This window comes from Pelodiscus sinensis, chromosome 2, assembly GCF_052426305.1.
Source record: "Pelodiscus sinensis isolate ZL-2025 chromosome 2, ASM5242630v1, whole genome shotgun sequence".
In the NCBI taxonomy this organism is placed as follows: Eukaryota; Metazoa; Chordata; order Testudines; family Trionychidae; genus Pelodiscus; species Pelodiscus sinensis.
Genome location: NC_143053.1, coordinates 55,422,297 through 55,428,891, shown reverse-complemented (window position 1 = coordinate 55,428,891; position 6,595 = coordinate 55,422,297).

Below are 6,595 nucleotides of genomic sequence, written 5' to 3'. Positions count from 1 at the left end.
TGTTTGTGTGGTCTCAGTTTTATTAGTCATTACAGCCATGTAGAGAAAACAAATTTTATCTTAGTTTTATGCTACAGGCTCTGCTATATAGTATTTTAAAGGAGCCATTCTTCAAAAACCAGCAATGTTCACTAATCAAATACAGGAATAAGAATGTTGAAGCCCCAGTAAGCATCTGCATCTGAAAAGTGAAGGGACACATTTTTTGGGCTTATCATGGTCAGATGGACAGTTTTTACTCCTTTTATACCATAATTCCTCAGGTGGGAATATTCCCAGTGTGGAGGAGTCCTTGGGAAATAGCTGCTGTTGCTAGCACCTACAACTTTGTTACTACAGCTCTCACTGGAGGGAACAGGAGGATATCTGGAGCACAAAGCACTCTGGCTTATCCCTAGTTGCTGGTAGGTCCCTTGGGTAAAACTGCCAGATTGTGCAAATTAGATGGAGCAACTTGCAAATTACTCTAACTTCTAAAAGATTTCAGGTGTTGAACATTTGACAACAGAATTGACTGCAGAATGTAGTCAAATGGGGTACCATTGCAGGCCAATGAAAGCTCTGAAACAAAGAGATTCTTTAGAGAACAGTGTGGTCTTTTGGACACTCTCTCTTTGGAATTCATAGCACTGCAAAGAAAAAAATTTGATTACAAAGGGGATTAAAGCTCTGAATTTATGTAATGGATCACTTAGATCAATTTTACTCAATGTACAGAGTCTGGATTTCAGTGTTTCATTTTAAGAACAAATGAAGGGTTGGAGATGTAAGCTAATAGGTTTTTGTTGGTGGATAAATATTTAGTTCCACCTAAAAATTAATATGTAATGAAAGGCTTAATATGCTTTGAATTTTAAAAAAGTAAATTGACAAATGATGTAAAGGAATTTCAGATTAATCCTTTTATGCCAGCAATACACTTCATATTAATGGAATCTCATGGGGCACATCTAGACTACAAGCCACTGTTGACGGAGCCATGTAGATTAGGGTTGTAGGCAAAGGGAAATGAAGCGGTGATTTAAATAATCGCTGCTTCATTTAAATTAAAATGGCTGCTGTGCTATGCCGATAAACAGTTTGGTGGCACAGCGCTGTAGTCTGGACGCTCCGCGGTCGACATCAAAGGCATTTGTTGACTTCCCCGTTATGCCTCGTGGAATGAGGTTTACTGGGGAGGTTTACAAATGCCTTCGATGTCGACCGCAGAGCATCCAGACTACAGCGCTGTGCCGTCAAACAGCTGATTGGCAAGCGCAGCAGCCATTTAATTATTTAAATCGCCTCTTCATTTCCCTTTGCTGAGTAAACAAATTTACATGGCTCTGTTAACGGAGCCATGTAGTGCTAACTTATTAAAGAAGTTACCTTTATAGAGAGAGATAATTAGGATTTTTTTTTCTTTTTAGATTTCTCTGAAGCTTCAATTTAGCAAGAGACTTTTCATCAGTCTGGTTTCTTATTTAATATCTCACAACAGAGGGAAAAAGTAGATCACATTCTAAAATATCTTTTTACATATAAGTCTATATATTGATCTAACTACGGACACATTTGTTGAATAATTTAATATAAGAACAAACCAAGCCATAGAAGGGTTTTGTGCGCATTGTCTTGTTTCTCAGTGGTTATACATCTTAAGGACCTGTTCCAACTCTTAATGAAGAGATTCAGGTAAACAATTAAATGCCAGAGATGGTGCATCCATAAATGATGGTAAAGGAGATAAGAACAAAGACAAGTGATTTAGATCACCTAGTAAGTATAACAATTGCACTGAAATCCACTGTTTAAACTAGCATTAGTGCTGAGTGAAATAGAATATATACATAACTACAGGAAATCTTTTATAGACCCCTGCATTTGCTTGGTCTTACAAAGGAGCTCCTAGTTCCATGTGACTTAGTACTTGCCACAATGGAAATATTTTTTTAAATTAGCTCTGCTATGGTCTGTCTCCTGCTCTCCTTTTCTGATATGTTTACACAGGCTGGAGTAGGCTTGAAATATTTTAAAACAAGAAAAAATGGGAATTTACAAAGGAAGGGAAAAAAATAGGAATTGGATAAAGGGAAGGACTTAGTCTTTAAATATTTTGAATTATAGTTCAAAATGTTCACTGGCCTTTTCATATTTTTGACAATTCAGAATTTTATTGATTAATCTTAAAATAGCCACACTGAGCTGTCCAATCCCATGACAAGGGTTCCCTCGGGCGTGCACCAAGAATTTAATTCCTGCTCACCTCCTCAGCAGCGCTGTGCAGCTGTGGCCCCAGCTGCTCCAAAGGCTGGGACCATGGCTGTGTGGCAGGTGACTACCCACCCCAGTAGCATCCGGGGCAGCTGCCATGCAGCCTGCGTGGTGGCTGTTGGAGCTGGAGCCTGGGTCGTGGTACTAAAAGTAGCACCGTGGCCTGGCTCCAGTCCCAGCACATGGGGCAGCCACCTGCTGTGTGGCCCAGCCCCTGGGAGCAGCTGGAGGTGCAGCTGCATGGAGACTGCTGGGGCCAGGATTGAGGTACTAAAAATAGCACCGTGGCCCTGGCTCCAGACTCAGCAGACAGGGAAGCTGCTCATCATGCTGCCCTGCATGGTAGGTGCAGGTGTCAGGATGGCGGAGGTGAAGGAGCAGGGGGAGAAGTAAAGGGAAGGTGGGTGGGGGTGAAGAGAGGAAGGGGCCAAGGCAGGTGAAGGCACCAAGGGGCAGGTTGGAGGAGAGACAAATGCCAGGGGGCCAATAAGAGACAATGAGGGGAAAGGACAGGAGGAGTGGGGCGGCGGGGGGGGGGGGGGGGCGGTGGAATGGGAATGTGTTAGTGGAGGTGGGAGAAGGTAGGAGACAGGGTGATGCTGGGTGAGGAGAGGGGAGGGGCAAGAGGAATGAAGAGAAATGGGGAGGAGTGAGTGCCCTGTGAAGAGGGGTTGAAAGGAGGGGTGGGCAGGAGGAAGTGGGGGGGGGGGGGTCAGAGCAAGTAATGTGTGAGAGCACAGAGGGGCATGAGGAGAACTGGGACAGAGAGTGGTGAGAGGGTGGGCACCAGGGAGGAAGAGGACATGGGGGGGGGCAAGTGTTGGGAGGGCAGGGGCAGTGAGGAAAGGGGGAGGCACCAGGACGGTGCAGGGGGTAAGGTAAGATGTAGGTGCCAGTGGGATTTTGGGGGTGAAGCAGAAGGGCAGACATGAGGAGAGGAGTGGAGAGGACGGATGGGCACCAGAGAGCAGAGGAGAGTGGCAGGGCAGATGGGTAATGGGAGGTGTTAGGAGAGGGGATAGGGAGGGGAGATAAATGGGGGGTGGGCATGGGGGGATGGGCAGGTGCATGGGGTCAGAGAGGATGGGGAGGGGCAATCCCAGGAGGGCTGAGGGAAGTGAGAAGGGCAGGATTTAGGACAGCAGAGGAGGGTGGTGAGGGGGCAGCAGCAGGCACTAGGGGAGCAGATGGAGCAAAGGGAGGGTGGGAGACATGTCAGCAGAGGGGGAAAGGGAAAGACATGTCAGCACAGTGGCACACATCCAAACAAGCTCACATGACCTCAATATTGGTGCACAGGACACAACTCACTGCTCATGAATGGAAAATCTTACAGCGAACACTGCCCGTGATCAGCTCGAATTTTTAAAATAAGATGGAAAAATGAACCTCTCGCTGTCTAATTGCATCAGAGTTATGACACAACCTACTTCTCATGCTTGTTACTTAGTATATATAAACTCATCTACACTAATCAAAATCTTAATAGTAACAAGTGACAAATTACACCATAGTTATAAATATATCATAGTTATGACACTAATGATTGACGGTGTAGAAAATGTCTTTGCCTTTCAGCATTATACAACAGCAAATTTACTAGCAAAACAATTAAAAGAGTGCTTTCTAAGAATGCCAGCTCCTGTCACCTTTCTGAGACCAGTGGGTCATTTGTCTCCAGTGGCTGTGGCTCATTCCCTATTCTATGAGATTAGTTCCCACTCAGCTGGAACTAGCAGTGGGGAGCATGGGATGAAGTGATACAGATCCCCTTTCCTGGGGGATGGACCTACCCCTGCCCACTTCTAGTGTCTGGGGATCCCCCAGGACATCACAAAGTGACTTCTGTCATTACTACACTTTTTGAAAAGAGCAATGATTTTGTGGGCACAGAACAATTTTTATGAGGCTGTCCATAAAGCTATTTATCACAGTCTTTCACGTACACTTTCCCAGATTCTGCTGAGTTGACAACCTCAGCCATGCTGATGCAGTGTTTTGGTAGAAGGTTGTTACCGAACAGAATGCCCCAGTAGTGCTTATATTCCTTTCTGGTTCTACACAGGGAAATTGATTCCTCCTTCCTTCTCTAGGGATGGTTTTTTGCTTTATAAGTAAAGATTGATGTGAAAGAGACTGAGGAGGTAAAGTTCTGTCTTACCAGTGCCTTTTAAGAATAAGAAAGGCCATGCTGAGTTTGACACTGATCAGCTTAGTATCCTGTCTTCTGATATAACAATGGCGTTCTATTAGTTCTGAAGTTCACAGGTTCCTGGACTTAAATTTTTCTTCATGAAGTGATAACTTGGTTTGTCCACTCTCATTTTAAGAACCAAGTTCTGATCTTGAGTGCTTCATATGTTCGGTCAGCCAGGAAAGCCACATCCATACATCTGAGACCAGAATTAGATTTTTGCCTACTAGCTTAAAATGTGTCCATCTATGTGTGGGGAGAGTGTGTCAGGTGAAATGTAGTTTCCTTGGGCTCTGTACATTAGCTGATCATCATAGCTGATCATCAATCCTAATACAAAGATCAGTTAAGGCTCCGAGGCAAGGCATAGGTTTCACCTGTACTAATTCACTTTTGGTTGGGTTGTTGAGTCCCTGTCTGAAGTGATATCACTTCACAGCCTCATTCCAGTGGGTGTCTGCAGCCATACATGAAAATTCTGCTGGATGTTTGGTGACAGATGTGGGACCTTGTTGGAAGCCTTATGGAGAGCAGCTTTTGCAGTATTTTCTGAATTAGCATAATCCAAGATGCCCACCATTGTCTGTACAAAGCTCTCAAGGGGAGGACTGAAACCTTCCTGGAATCGGGATGCCCACTTCAGAGCCTCTCTGGTGAGAAGACTAACTCAGGACTGATCTATGGGGTACAACTGTGACTGTAACATAAGCTGAAGATGACACTGGTGGAGGAACCACAAAAATTTGGGCATGATTCATCTCCATCAAATTTAATGAATTTGAGAGCTGTGGAGACAGAAGGCCTCGGTTGGTCTTGTAGGCATTCTAGTCATGTTGTTGCCTGTTAATCATAAATCAAGATCTGGGACATTATAATTATAAGGACATAAGAATCCAAAATGGAGTTTGTGGACTGAGGGACATTTAAAATGGAACCAAAAGGAGCTGAGAGACTTTTGCCACCAAAACTTAGCATCTGCACACAGCACATGGCTGTGCGCACTGCACCACAGTGTTGCACACAGTGTGAAGATCTGCACTCGGCACTGATTTGTTTGCACCCAACACCATTTGTGCACTAGAGACGCTGTAGCCGTTTTCCCGCCTTGGGACCTGTGACGGGTTTACGGGTGCAAGCCACTCCCCCTGCACCGCAGCAGGAGACGGGGGGGGGGCCCCGTGGACCCACCGCCTGGAGTTTGAATGGGGGGGGGGTCTATGGTTGGTGGGATCGATGGGTGCAATCACTCCCCTGCCCTAGCCGGCAGAGGGGGCTCAGCAGACCTTCCACCGCGTCGCCCCCCTCCAGCAGGACCTGGGGGGGTCTCTTGGGCCCGACAACGGGTCCCAGGGTCCTTGCGCCCTGTTCCCGTCCCTTGGACGGGTGTTTACGTGTCCGAGGGGGTGGGGTGCAACCCCTGTCCTCACCCGGCCCTTGTCGCGATGGGTTTCAGTTGCTCGTGAGTGCTTTCGGGTTGTGGGGAGTGGGGGTCCCAGGCCTGCCCTCTCCTCCGGGTCCCAGCCCAAGGCCCTAAGTGGAGTTCGGTATCTGCAAGCTGCTCTCCACGGCAGACGGGGCCGCCGCCCTAAACTCGTCTGCCCACGGGCGCCGGAAGGCCCCGCTCCGGGCTCCTTCCACTCCCCGCCTGCAGGCTCCCTCGGCGGGACACCCGCTAGGTCACTCACCCCGCCGGGGCCGCTGGGTCCGTCCAACCGTGATCCGAAGGCTGCCAGGGCCGTCCTTCTTCTTCGCCCGGAGGGCAAGAGGCTCAGCACCCAGCAGGGTGGCCGCTTCCTCACTCCCCCCTCCCTCGGCGTCCAGCTGCCACTTTTAAAGTGCCCGGGGAGTGACGTCAGGGAGGTTAGCCCCGCCCCCCCTGCGTCTTTCCCCCTGGGCTCTTCCCGGCGCGTGTCTGGGGCTCTGTCCCCCTGGGCGGGTCGTTGCGCCCCGGCGGGACGCTTCCCCACGGCTCGGGTCCATCCCCTTCTCCCGCAGCGTGGGCTTGTCCGTGCTTCCCCGCGCCCTTGCTCTGGCCGGTTGGAGCTGGCCCCGCCGCTTCTGGCCGCAGTGTCCGTTTCCTGGCCCGGGGGGGTAACCTTCCCCCCGGGGCTAGTGCAGACCTCGCCAGGTCCGTCACAGGACCTTTAT